Source organism: Haliaeetus albicilla, chromosome 1 (genome assembly GCF_947461875.1).
Source record: "Haliaeetus albicilla chromosome 1, bHalAlb1.1, whole genome shotgun sequence".
Classification (NCBI taxonomy): domain Eukaryota; kingdom Metazoa; phylum Chordata; class Aves; order Accipitriformes; family Accipitridae; genus Haliaeetus; species Haliaeetus albicilla.
Window position 1 is genome coordinate 51493582 of NC_091483.1, and position 13737 is coordinate 51507318.

The window sequence follows — 13737 nt, forward strand, 5'->3', positions numbered from 1 at the left end:
AAAGCAAGTAGCTAGCAATGAAGAAACTTAACACGTTTGTTCCGACTCCAATTTAATTTTTCCTCCTACTATCCAGGACTACTGGCCTATCAGAAAAAGGAACTGAAGTGAAAACAAAGAATGAAATAGATTGCCCAGACAATGTTAATGTTAATGATTTTGTAGCTTTATATGTTTGGCTTTTTTGTTACAGTTCATTATACTTCCAGTTAATCCTTAAGACTGCACAATAGCCAAAATAGCACATCTAAAAATTAATTCAAACTTTATCTCATTTATCAATAACTTCATTCATTTACCATGTCTTTACAGTATGAAATATCAACAACACATAATTTCATAGATAAATCCTACTGCATCCCAGGTGAAGAGTACTGCAGACACATAATACATGCATGACCTTCGTCATTTACCTGCCATTTTCCAACAAAATAATGTTGTTCTTATTTCAGATGCACCTGATTCAACAGTAATCTTGTCCAATTTGTAAAGTCAAGTGGCTTGAACCCTAGGCAGGACTAAATTTTCTTATATAACGCCTGTCCAGCCATTAAAACTATGCCAAGAACAACGGTCTTCCAGGCTGTTGCATTTAAGTTGTGGGTTTTTTTCCCTAGCAAAGTTGCTTTGGTCAGTTAGAACAAGAACTGGGGGAGCAAAAATAATACATCAGACCTGTTCTAAGGAAAATAAGGATTGGTTCAGACATGAGTTCCTCTAAGACCTCTAAATGATCTATGCTGCAATGGAAAACATAGACTAAACCACATTAAGTGCAAATAAGAACATTTATATGTTTTTTTTCCCCCATTGGATTATTTTCAGTCTAAATTCCATATGTGTTTTCTCATCTTCTTCCCTTTGGTTTGTGCTACCACCCGGGAGGGAAAAGAATCCCAAATTTACATTCATTTTCTTGCTCCCATTGGATGCATACCATTTCTTAAAAATGACATGCAGAAAAGGCTTGGTTTACTTGTTTTCCCCCAGTCTCTTATTGTCCATTCAGTAACCTTTCACACATACAGAACAGCATTCAGTTTCAACCACCAAATCAAAAGCACATGCTGTCCCTTCATTAATGATGGAATTCATCTGTCCATATTAGAGAGGCTGGGGAAAGAGAAGAGAAAAGTTTTTCATTCTCCAGTTACCTGACAATTCACCTTTGCCCTTTTGAGCAATCGGTGCTAAATACTGCCATAGGCTGCTGCAACACAGCTTCCTCACAGCATTGTTTTGTTCCATCCTGCCTCATTAAGGCTCAGATGGGGACATCTTGTTGCCACACAGAATGGTTTCAAGCTTTTCCTCTCTATTTTGTTGGTGCAAGTTTCTGTTTAGTACCCACTACCTTTATCACAATTACTCCCATGTCTCTATTGTTTCTGTCCTGTTAACATATACCATACCTACTTCTGAACAGGAGTATTCCAGCCAGTACGAACACTGGCATAACTTGCAATATTAAGGTGCTGTGTGTCTAATGCAATACACTTTCACATACAAAGAGATCTGAAACCCACAGAAGCCTACTGAAAGACCAGAAAAATCCCATTACTGATAGAACAGGGTCTAAGCAAAGAGCAGAGTGGTACACTACCTTACACTGTCTTGTGAGCTCAGAAGCACCATCAAGTTAGCACCTATTAGCAACTTACTCTGCATCAGCTGGTCTGCAGTAATTGTCAGCATGTATTACTTTGCATTTGCTATAGGCAAACCGTGTGCAAGTTAGCTTAGCCTTCTCTCCTGTCAGAACAAGTCACATCATCATGTATTTGCTGCTGGCTAAGAGCCTATTCATCCCCCTGTCCGCTGTGCAAATAAGTTGCTAAACCCTGCTAACTTAATCTCACATCCAAGCCTCACATCAGGGAGATGCTGCAATAGCAATATGATTTATTTGTTCCTTAATCACAGAAAAATCACAGAAGCAAATAATATTCAGCAGCATTTAAACAGCTGACCTGCTACAGATAAGAATGGAATTGGTTTTACTTCAGCAAAATTTTATTTCTTCAAAACATTAAGTCTATAGTGAGCTAGTGATGAAACCACTGAAAAGTTGGAAAAGAAACTGGTTGTGTAACCTTTTTCTTCTATTAGTTTCCCTTAAATTAGTCTTAGTGGCAATAAGTCTTCGCCTGTTAACCACTCTTTATATAGCTGAAGGCAAGCATATCTTGGAGCTGCTGCAGAGGCATAGCCCTTAAAGGCTCAGGAGCACTTGTTTCCTGGCAAGAAACACTTTCAAATAGGTCTGTGCAAGTGTCTTCTTGGAATTTTATCTTCACCTTTGTTTCTTTCCCAGAGATGGTTCCTTGAACAGAAAGATCTTAAGGAGGGCTTTTAGAAGAAAAGGTGTTTTCCTTTAAAGAAAAAAAAAAGAAAGAAGCAAAGAAACAATCAGTAATAGAAAAGAGTAAGAATGTGTGGTGCTAGCTGCTTTTCATCCTGCACTTAAGACTGAAAGTCTCCATTCTCTGTTCACTGTCTCTAATAGCTAGATTATATCCCACTCTTTCTCCAGCTTCTCTAACTCATCTACCAGCATCTTGCTTGGAGAGCTCCTCCAATTTCTCCTCTAATTTGCTATGGGTTGCCACAGAAACTTGTCAACCATCATCTCTATCACATCCAATAGTCCTATGTACAACGAGATCCAGCTAGCATCTCTAGGCACTTTTTTCACAGGTCTCTTCCTCTCTCTGTTTCCTCTAAGTCATTCATCAGGTTAGTGCCCTTGTGGTTATTCAAACATCAGCTCCAGTTTGGCATGACTGAAAACCAGGATTCTAAATTTTCTTACTGTTCAGTCACTTCTTGACAGCTACAAGGAACACCGCTATTCTCTTAGGAAGTGGGCAGGTTTGACTGGAAATTTTCACATTGTGGCAATACATGAATCTCTCAAACATCTTCACATGAGCTGTGATTTAACCTTTCCTAGCAGCCATCCCCCCAGCCAGTATACTTTTTCAAGGTTTAGCTGTCTCCCTTGCTGCAATATCTCTCCCCCATTGCCTTGACAAAGGTAATCAAATTCTCAATTGCACTCACATGGATTGAAAATACTGTTTTAAAGATAACTCTGCTGGGCCATCATGTTCACTATACAACCTCCTTTTTTTCCCCTCTCAGAATAGACAAATAGCTGTATTTGGTATTTTTGCATAAATCCGCTTATGTGAAAGTATGTTTGCTTAGGAAACAGCATACGTGGAAAATACCAGGGGGTAACAACTGTAGGTACAGAACAGTAAAGTTGTCATTCTGCATATAGCTAGGTAAGCTCATTGAAATGACACTAAATAAGTAAGGGGGGGGGAAATTAGTTAATTTTTTTTTTCTAACTGGAAAAAAATAGAAAAGTAATTAAAATAGTCTAGAAGAATAATACACAAATTCTCAATCACTAATATCAGGAAGGAAAAAACCCCTCCTATCTAGATTTCTCAAAATATTAATAGGAATAAAACAGTTAAACTGATATCTGAACTCCATAGAAGATGAAACTTACTGTTTTCCTTATTACTTTATTTGCCATAAGAAAATGCTTCCAAAAATTATTGAACAGAGATGTTCTTATGAATTGTGCTAGAAACCATGAGCCAATTCTTTAATGTGCATCTAAGAATAATGGAAGGAATAAATAATTAATAACACATACAATGTAAGGGTTTATCTAACAGATAATGGCCCACGAAAGGAAGAGTTTTATTACATTAGGGAATCAAGTGAACTACAATTAGTCTAATGGTAAAAGCATTAAGAATATTTTCTAGTTCTCCACCAGTGCTGCTGCTTAGTAGAGGACTGAACATTGTTTTAGCAAAAAGCATATGAAAAAAAATTACTTAAGGGATTAATTTAGCCCCGAGATCCGTGATCCGTTCACCAATGCTTTTTGTGGGCATACCCACGGTCTGTCTGATTCTTTTCTGAACTGTGGAGGAGAAATACCAAGGATTCTTAGAATGATTTTACTTGTAGCCATTACAGGTAAAATCACCAGTAAAATTACAAGATCGAGCCCAAATTACCATCCAAAGACATTTTCAACACTTTCAGCAGGATTCCTCCTAATGATTTTCTCTAGCATACATCATCAGTATGTTGTCAAAGCAGGAAGTATACAATTTTATTCAAATAGACCTTGGGTAGAAAAGAAGTCATATGAATGTGAAGTGTGTGGTAACAAAAATTAAAGAATATTCATTAGTAATTGAGCCTCAGAAGATAATGAAGACTTTCAACTGTCGTGCGACACTTTTCTTCAACCAAAATTGGCACTGGCCTCCAGAGAGGTTTGCTTTATATTATGCAGTACTTTAAATGCAGTCTGCATAAGCAAACAAAGGGGAACAGTACATACTACTTGCCAAAGAAATTAAATGCAGTTATCGACATGTCTCCACTGGCCCTCTCCCCACCCAAAAAAAAAAAAAAAAAAAAGAAGTCACAACAGAGTACATTAACCTCCAGCCTGCTGGGATTTTATCTGACAGAAGTCAGCCTCACAATGCCGAGAATTACCCATGAACACATCACTGTGTAACATGAACAAATCCGCAACATGGAGTTTTCCCAAATACAGCCAGGACAAGACTTATCACAGACTACCAATCTACCACAGGCCAAGCTGTCACAGTGCTAAGAGCTGTAACCCCCAAGTTCTGGCACCAGTTTCCTAGCCAGGAGTCCCCAGCTCTGGGCCAGGTGCCCGCACTCCCCACCACACCAGAAGTATCAGTAGTTTGGACCAGAATCTCTAACAGCCAGTGCGAGAAGCACCTGAGTTGACAATTACTGACACGGCAACTACAACCTTCTCGGCATCTAAAGCATTTAATTCTTGAGTTATGCTGAAGCAGGGTCTACACTTAGACTTTGGCGTCTTTCAAAAGCATGACAGGAGGAAGGAGAGGTCCTCTCAGCAGCTAAACAGGTAGCACTTAGTCCTGGAGAGTCCTGAGGACAACACTGAATCCCTATCTAGCACTTCCCAGGAAATTCCCTTCGTCACCAGGCCAGAGGCTAGCTAGGAGGAATGCCTTTCATTGCCCCTGCTGAAAGGCTGTTATTCTGAGCAAACTAATCCACATTCATTGGGCCAGGGAAGCAAGGCATCACTTTGCAATGCAACAATTAAGGCATCTAGCTGGGAGCGGGGAAATTTGAATTTCAATCCCTGTTACAAGTCTGCTTTTCTAGCCGATTACCATATAATATTAAAGTACATAAGCAAAGTACATTAAGAGTCAGGAGCAGAAACTGAGCGAGTTCCCTAATAACCTATTCAAAACCATCCATTACCCTGGATACCAACAGGACACAGACTTAGCCATCCTGTGCTGCTGCATTTTTACTGCTATTGATACTCAAGTTACCTGGTACCATTTCAAATTATTTACACCTGCTGCAATCATATCTATTATTAAAGACAGACATACCCCCATCTCAGGTTAGTTTTTCTTTTCAGCTCCTTCTGAGGGATTTGTGGAGCCTACTCTTATTGACAAGAAATAAGGAAAGAAAGTATATAAAACTGTCTGTTACTCCAATTCTTCTGTTTCCCACCTATTGTGATATTCACCCCTTGCTCTGGTCTCTCAAATTCTATCCCATGCTTTATTCCTCTTTGTGGTCTTGGTTACCTTCCCTCTCGTGATCCTTTGTTTGCCATTTCTCTTCCTCATGTAAGTTTTTTTGCCTGTCTTCCCTCATCTTTCTCTTTTCCTTCCCTCCTTTTTCAACCTTAAGTGACATGATACTGCAGTCTTCCTCCTACCATTATGAAACTCAAAAGGCATGGACCAGAAGAGCTGAGGAGGAAAAAAAGGCAGAGAAGCAAAAGTCAATTCATGGCTACTTAATAAGAGAGGAAAGGGCTGTCATGAGTTTTTGATCAGAACAACTGGTTTCCAACAGCTTTTGATTAGAATCCCAGGAAAAGGACTTCCAAGAGCAAATGATGCAAAAAATGTCAATTATACAGACCTCAGTGGCCTCTCTAGTTCCTTCTCCTTCCTTGCCTTGAGAGTCTTTGGCCACTTTGAAATCCTCCTTGATGAGATGTGACAAAATTTTCCACCACGTAGTGATTTCAACTATCACCATCAACCTGAATACCATCTTCCCAGGTGGGAAGATTTTAAAGAAATGCCAGTGCAACTGTTCCTGAATTCCCTCATTATTATTTCATTTTAAAAAAATCCACGTCTCTTGTTTTTAAATTGATTTTTTTCTTTGATTACTGCTGTATGAAAGGCCTAGACAAAGATCAAAACCAGGAAAAACTAAAGAGCCATCAGAGTGGAATGGTTGCAGCGAACGCTGAATGAACTGTGATCTTTGGTGGGATAAAGATCAACATGACAAGCTTTCAGCTGTAGCGATCAGTCGATACTTTCCAGACCATCCCCACAGTGACAAAGACAGAGGTATTTTTAAGTTGTAATTGAGATTAGCCTCGATACATACAGTTGGAGCCACGCCTGTGAACTCTGCTAAAAGGCTGGCTATGTAAACTATCAATCACTCAGTTTCACATGAGCAGTAATCTAATGACACCACAAAAATCTCATGATGTCCCTCGCTCCACACGTCCAGCCACAGCAGCGGACTCATGCCAGGGTGCTTCAGCTGTGCTACCGAAGCGTTTGCCTGCCAAGGTCTGGAGCACCGTATAGACCCTGACCAAAGACCGGCGCTATTCCCTCTTGGGGTGTCCAAGTCTTGCACAATGCTCAGTCTTGTAGCCCGAAAGCACTCTTGCTCTCAGCTGGCTCACTAGATTTGCAGTCACGTGCTAACTGAAAGCCCATGCATAATACTATTGACTCCAGCACACTTTGGATGAAGCCCATAAAGATGGGCAAGATTGCTTTTCATGGAAGGGAATAAAATATTTTGTTTGTTACTACTAAGCTAACCACAATAAAAATAAATAGTTCTCTTTCATGTGGTGATGAAACAAAGCAATCATGCTGTATTCCTTTTTTAATTATCAGGTTGAAAGACTCAGTGTCTTCCTGGCATGTTTAATTTTGAATAATATTCGTCACATATATAAATAGCCAGCAACTGTATATAGTAGCGGAGGGTGGAGGGGAAGGTCAGGGAATTAGCTTGATGTCAAGAAAGCACTTCCTATGGAGTCACCAAATCCATCCTGGATACAGACTCCTACATCGGCACACAGGGAGCCTGAAGGCTGCTATGCCCTCGTGCAACAGACACGCCAGGCAAGCGTCTCCAACCTTGCTGGCATCTGAAAGCTTCTCCTCCTTGGACATCGCATAGGCAAAACTTACTTTTGGGGGCTTTGTAAAGACGAGCAAAAGATTTTCCGTCTCTGCATCCTGTTATGGGCAGCGCCAGCAGCTGAAGACACCGCTTTAGCGCCGAATCCCCAGCAGCTACGCCATAGGGTCAGGGAGACTGCCACGAGATGTACCTTCCTCACCCAAACGCCCGAGAGGACGGCTCCTGGAGGGAAGCGTTGGCTCTACCACCACTCACGTCCAGGACGTCAAGCACAAAGAAGTGGCAGCAAGTAATACCGCGGGCAGGGTGCTAAAAGGCAGAGTTGAAGTTGTGGCCAGTCGCTACTCAACTCAGACACTCTGTACGTGGTTCGCGTTTGCAAACTGTTTTGCATAAACGCAAAGATTAGCACGGATCCGGCGCTGTGCAGCTTAGGCCACCGGGAAGGTTAAGCCAGAACCTCCCGGGATTTTTTGTTGTTGTAACCCGGAGACTGCCCCGGCGCTGCTGCGCGGCATTGGGCTAACCTCGCGCCCACCACAGCTCTCAGCCGACTTCGCAGGAACAGCCTGCGTTTTTCAGCGCTCCCGCTCCCTCGTTTGGGACGACGGCAGTGGGCACGGCGGGGCCGGCCAGCCACCTCCCGCGGAGGCCCGGGGCGTGAGGCAGCGCGTCCCGGCCCGGCCCGGGCCCTGCCGGGGGAATGCGGCTCGTCCTGACCTGCCGCTCCCCCGGGCGGATCATTTACCCCGGGCCGGGCCGGGCCGCCGGGCTCGAAGGCGGCGGCCCGGCCCTCCGGCACCCGCGGGTCTCGAGCCTGCTCGCCCCGCGCGCGTCCCTGAACGCGCCTCGCAAAAGCCATCACGGAGGGCTGCTGTCGTCGCCGGCTGCGGTTCTGCGCTAGCCCACCTCGCCTGGCTGCAGCAAGGTCGCCGTGACCACCTGCCCCGGCCCGCCTGCGGGGAGGGACCTTTCCCCCGCTCCGCCGGGCCCCGCTCCGCCCGGAAAGGCGCCGGCACCGCCGACAACCCCCAGGAGGACCGACGGCCTCCCCGGGCGCCGCGGCGAGATCCTCCTCCTCGCTCCCGCGCGGTATTTTTAGTCACTGACCCAGTTCCCCCGCTCGGCTACCTGCGCCTCCCTCACCGCCCGCCGCAGCGCAGGACGGGACGGCCCGGCACGGCCCGGCCCGGCCCGGCCCCCCCCTCCCCTCCCCTCCGCGCCGGGGCGGGCGGCAGCCCCCGCGCCCCCGCCGACAAAAGCGCCGCCCAGGGGCGGCCCGGCTTCGCGGCCCGGCGCCAGGTGAGGTGAGCGGAGCGCGGGGGCCCGCTGCGGGGCAGGTGCGGCCGGGTGCGCGGTGGCGGCGCCGGCGCCTCGCTCGGGACGGCCCGATCCGTGCCCGGGAGGGGGCGCGGAGCCGCTGGTGAGGTGGCGGAGGGGCGCAGACCGGGACGGGGGGAGCCGCGCACGTCGCCGCCGGCTGCGGGGGCGCTGCCGGGGCGCCCGCGGTGCCGGGGTCGGGGGGGGGGGCGCGCCGCGGTGCCGGCGGCAAGCGCGGCCGCGGCGCGGCTGTTCGGGGCAGTTTTCTCCTGTGGAACGCAGCTACAAGTGAGGGGTGGCGTGTAAGTGCCGGCGTAAGTACCGACTTTCTTCTTTTTTTTTTTTTTTTTTTGTGTGTGTAAAAAAGTATTAGTTCCTGCCCCGGTACCGCAGCGCGGGCTTCCCGAGGCGGTGCGCGGGGGCGGCCGGATAACGGGGCTGCCCGGGCGCCGAGGAGCGTGGGCCGGGGACGACCGCCGGCGTGTGCTGCTCTTATTTTCTTTTCTTTTTGGCGATTAACCGCCTGCCGCGCCGGCGTGTGGTCCGGCAAGGTGTGACTGCGAGCCACGGCCCCGGTAAGGAGTGCAGGTGCAGCCGCAGAGAGGTCCGCTCCGAGGGGCCTTTCCTCGGGGCTGAGGAGTCGAAACTTCAGGGGGGCGTTAGCTGTGTGTTGGGTTTTTGGTTGGTTTGCTGTTTTTTGTTTTTTTTTTTTAATATATATTTAAAGATACAGAAAGTGTACATTGCTGGTGTAGCTTTTTAGCTAGTTGAACGCTGAGACATTTCAAGTGTTTGAAATGCTTAAAATCTGATCGAGCTTGCTCTCGTGCACGTGGACTGCCTTGGTCCTGTAGTAAGAGCGCTAACACCCTTGAGGTTTTGAAAGAGTATCTTTAATGCTCGCTCCTCCGCTTGCTGCTATTTATATCATGCAAGGTTGGCGAGGAGAGGAGAGCCAGCGTTTGAAAAGGACATTGAGCTTAAACTCGATACCATTCTTCCAAGGCCAAGGTGAGAGTGCAGATGTTTAAAACAAAGCAAAACAAAAAAAGCCCCAGCAAATGCCCCCCTCAAAACAACCCAAGCCTGCCCCCGCCCCATGTTTTTCTACTTTATGATCAAAGCAGAGAACTGAGCATCCCCTTCTTGTTAGGGATATGTAGGTTCTTGCTTCAGACATGGCTCTGACGGTCTGCCACCAGGACTAAGGCTGTGCTTTGGTGGATTTTTTTGTTAGTTTGGTTTATGCCTGTAATGTGGTGGAGAGTACAGCTGGTTAAACCCCACACCACGGGGTTATCTCAAAGATGAAGTCTTACACTGTGGCAGATAAATGACTTTCACTTAGGTAAAATGAATCGTTATTGGCGATTGCCTATGCATTGTAAAGCTGCTAACAGTCTAAAAGTAGCTATAATGTAAAATACTGTTAATACTAACAAATCAGGTGATACCTACACTATTGAATAGACATTCATGGTTAATAATTTTCTTCCTTCTCTTTCTAAATGGACTCAATACACAGTAATAATTCTCTATCTAAGGTGAAGAGAGGTAAGCTTTTCATATAATGAAACTTATTTTTTGGAGAGCAGAAAAGCTTTAACATGCTTGATTCGTATCACTGAGATTTTTCAGAGTGGGTGGTGGTGACCAATGTGATGGAGTTCACTGTCTGGATTACTAAATAAGACAGGTATTAAAAATTGTTTACTCCTTGTGATGTGCACCGTGCTTTGGTGGAACGACAGCGATGCATTGTAGCGGCTGGCTCGCATGACTGTGCCAGCCGCTGGGGCTAGCTTAGTTCTAATGCTAATTATCGTGGGTGAGCAATAGGTTGCTTTTTGAGCTCTGTTTTTATGGAGCATAATTGTACATGTGGTAGCAAGGTTGTATTTAGAATTCATGTAGTCATTTTTAAACTACCGCAGAGTTCTGATTTCTCGCTGAGATCAGTCTGCTTCAGAACTGTGGCTAAAATAGTGACAATAATCTGATAACTCTGATGTTAAAACTTTACCTAGCATCATTTTCCATCCAGGGTAAATGTGATGCTGTGTGTAAAGATTCCGTAACTTGAAAATACTTGAACAAATGTCAAACTTTTAGTAGCTGGCACCTTAAAATGGATTTCATGGTATCTTTTTCAGAAATTTAGATTCAGTAAATAGCAAGCCTTACTGTTGGATGCATAACTGCTCCTGGTTCTCATGTGTTTTACTTAGTCATGTCTCAGGCATTGATTTCAGCTGTAAGACTAAGTCTGCAAAAATGCGATGTAAAGGCCTTGACAAAGTCAAGATTTGACAGAGTAATGACACTCTAAATGCATTTGGGGCTCCTGTTTCTAACTCTTGCATTTTGTGGTTTCAAACTTTTGTCTGCAATCACATAAGGAAGAAGTGAGGGGGTTTTTTTAGGAAGAGCCAAGATTCTTGCACAGAGGTGGACTGTTAAGAAAATAAGGAGGCTTTTATTTTTTTTTTAACTTGTAGGACTTAGTGTTGAGCTGAGATCTAATGTGTCAGGTAGCTAATGGTCTCAACAGTCTAGCAAAATAATTGCTTAGACTTGTAATAGGAACTGTGGAATGCAGATCAGCCAGCTGATAGTGTGGGACTGATTTTATATATATAAAAATAAAAACATACATATGTTTTTATACATATCTATGCATTTTATACATGTATAAATGTATATATATATAAAAATGTGGTATGTTACATATTCATATAAGATGCTAAAGTGTGCCACTGCTGTATTATGATTGTTTGATGTTGAAAGATACCTATGTGAGCAAAAGTGTCACATGTGGTATGATCTAGCAGAAGCTACTAAAGTGATTGCCTGTCCCAAAGTGCCTGCCTCGGTTTGGGCCATTTTGTTCTCTTAATTCAATTTCATAGTATTTTCTGATTTACTGTTTAATTGGGAAAAATCAAGCCCTTTTAAAGTTGCCTTTATCCCATAATTCAGAGGCTTACCTGGTGAGTTTGTGGAATGCTCAGTCTGTGCAGTAGTTTGGAGTTAAAGCTGTACAAGGTTAATGCTCTTTATTCTGCTTTACTTGATTTCTTGTGGAAAGGGAAACGAGTTAGTGCTTCTTCCGTGTTTGTAAAGAACTGGCTGTTCTGTGTACAACTGGCTGTTGTACAGTTTCTTTTAAGCAAACATAAAAGTGAGAATGATAACAGCTTAGTTCTTTTTGAGGGAGTACTTGCACTGTGGTGTTTTTTCCTTTTCCTAATTCATGTATGATGTTTTTAGACTCGGCAGTTGCTCTGATAGAGGAGTGGAAGAGTATTTTTCTGCTTTGCTATTTTATCTCTTGTCACGCAGATTGTTCCATGGAGTACATTGGCTATGCATAGGTATACTTTATTACTTGGAAAAAACCCAGTGCTATTTGATAATTTTCTTTGTCCTCTAAGTGACAAAATTATATTAGTCATGAGTCTTAGTCTTCTACATTAGTGGGCTTTTTCGAGTACCAAAAAGTTATGTCAGGACTTAACTTTCTACTGAACAGTATGATTTTCCTTTTTTCCCCATTCCTAGCATGTATATTAACTCCAGTTTTATTTCATTGACTTTTCCTGCCCTTGGATGAATTGGGTGAATCCTTAATGATTCTGGCACTTTTCCACTGAAGTTACCTCAAACTGCTCTAGTTAGTATCCTGTTTAGTTTTTGCATCAGGGAGAACCAAAGCTGCTGTTAGTGGATGGCTGTGATGCGATCTGTGCATCACCAGCTTGTATCAACTCTCCAGTCTCTGTTGTCATTCCTCTTTAGGTGGTTCCTCTAGGTCTGTCATTTTGCTTGACTTCATCATCAAATTTATTTTAGCTCTTCCAGTTTACTGAAATCTAAAGGCTAAGTTGCCAATGTGCTCTCAGCAATCTTCAAATATTTATAGATTTCACAATTATTTTTCTTTCTGCAATCTTAAATATCTGTTAAAAAATGGACACTAGCTCATTTCTGCCTTTAATATAAATGTGGATACACCTCACTGTGCAATATGGGAATTCTGCAGGGAAACGAAACTAGTGCACTCAAGGCACTGGGACTTGAGATGTTGTAACCCATATTGGGTTTTGATGAACTGGTTCCTACTGCAGACCCCACTGAATGTGCATGTGGTGGTTGTCCTTCTGCTCAGAGTGATGGTGGTCATCAGCTGTACAGCAGACTCCCTGAGGTGGGGTAAAACAATCTGAATGTGTGTGGTGTAGCACTTTATTCTAATGGCTGGTATTCCTAGTATCTCTAATACCTTTTACTGTATACTCTCTATACTGTCTCTTAACAGGTAGAAACAAGAAAACTTTGCTTCTAGAGCCAGTTTCCCTGCTGTGTTTGCCCCATTCATGTCAGTGAAGAAGGTGCACAGGCATTTTTTCAAGCAAAAACAGGGCTATTGAAGGAGGAATTTTCATTACTATGAAAAATATGTTTGTAGTTATATTAAGTAACTCTGTTTTCCCCCTGATCTTCTGGCAACGTGTGAGGTCTTCATAGTGTGTCCTGGATTTGTTAGTTTAGTTTGATGATACCAGCTGACATCTGTGAGGTCTGGATGGAGTGACCTGTGAAATGGTGGTCCTTTTTCCTTTGTGAGATCAGCTGTAAATCTATACAACTGGCCAAAAAATAAATGCTTTTAGTCATTGTGCTCATGAACGAGTGTGATGTACTCTTGGATGAGTGTGAGTATTTAGTGCTGGGAATATTAAACTTCTGTTTTGCCTCCATTCATCTCCTGTTGGAGTTGTAGCTGAGGCTATGGGAGAGAGATGCTGACTGGCCATGTCTGTAGCGTTGAATTGCAGCAGACTGAATAATCTTGTTTGAAGAATTCAGAAAATAGGTAGATTTTGCTGCACCATCATTCCAGGAAGGTTTGGGAACTAAGGATGTGTATGCCAGCAGGCAGTCTGATAGAGTTGTGGTGAAGAGTATGGGTTGGTAAATAAAATGCTCTGAAACAAGAATGGCTACAAACTTGTCCATCAGCTATGGTTTGTGTGCCCATTCTCACAATAAACATGATGTTCCTTTTTTATTTTACTTGGTGTTTTACCTGTATGGTCCTAGTGAGTCAAATGCGATTACTCTTACCTGAGAAAGCTAAAGGTA

General features: G+C 43.8%; 1 protein-coding gene across 5 annotated transcripts in view; it reads left to right on the plus strand.

Annotated features, from left to right (window-relative positions):
* The first annotated feature begins 8500 nt into the window (after positions 1-8500).
* The window catches only part of MTUS1 (microtubule associated scaffold protein 1), a 130658-nt gene continuing 125421 nt past the window's right edge, over positions 8501-13737 (plus strand). For 2 of the 5 annotated variants that reach the window (XR_011325747.1, XR_011325748.1), the window contains exon 1: positions 8782-8906. The gene's annotated coding sequence lies outside the window, so the exon portion shown is untranslated. Of the gene's footprint in view, positions 8575-8597; positions 8696-8781; positions 8907-13737 lie in introns of those variants that run through there. The other 3 variants (XR_011325746.1, XR_011325743.1, XM_069789149.1) reach the window with 3 other exon arrangements.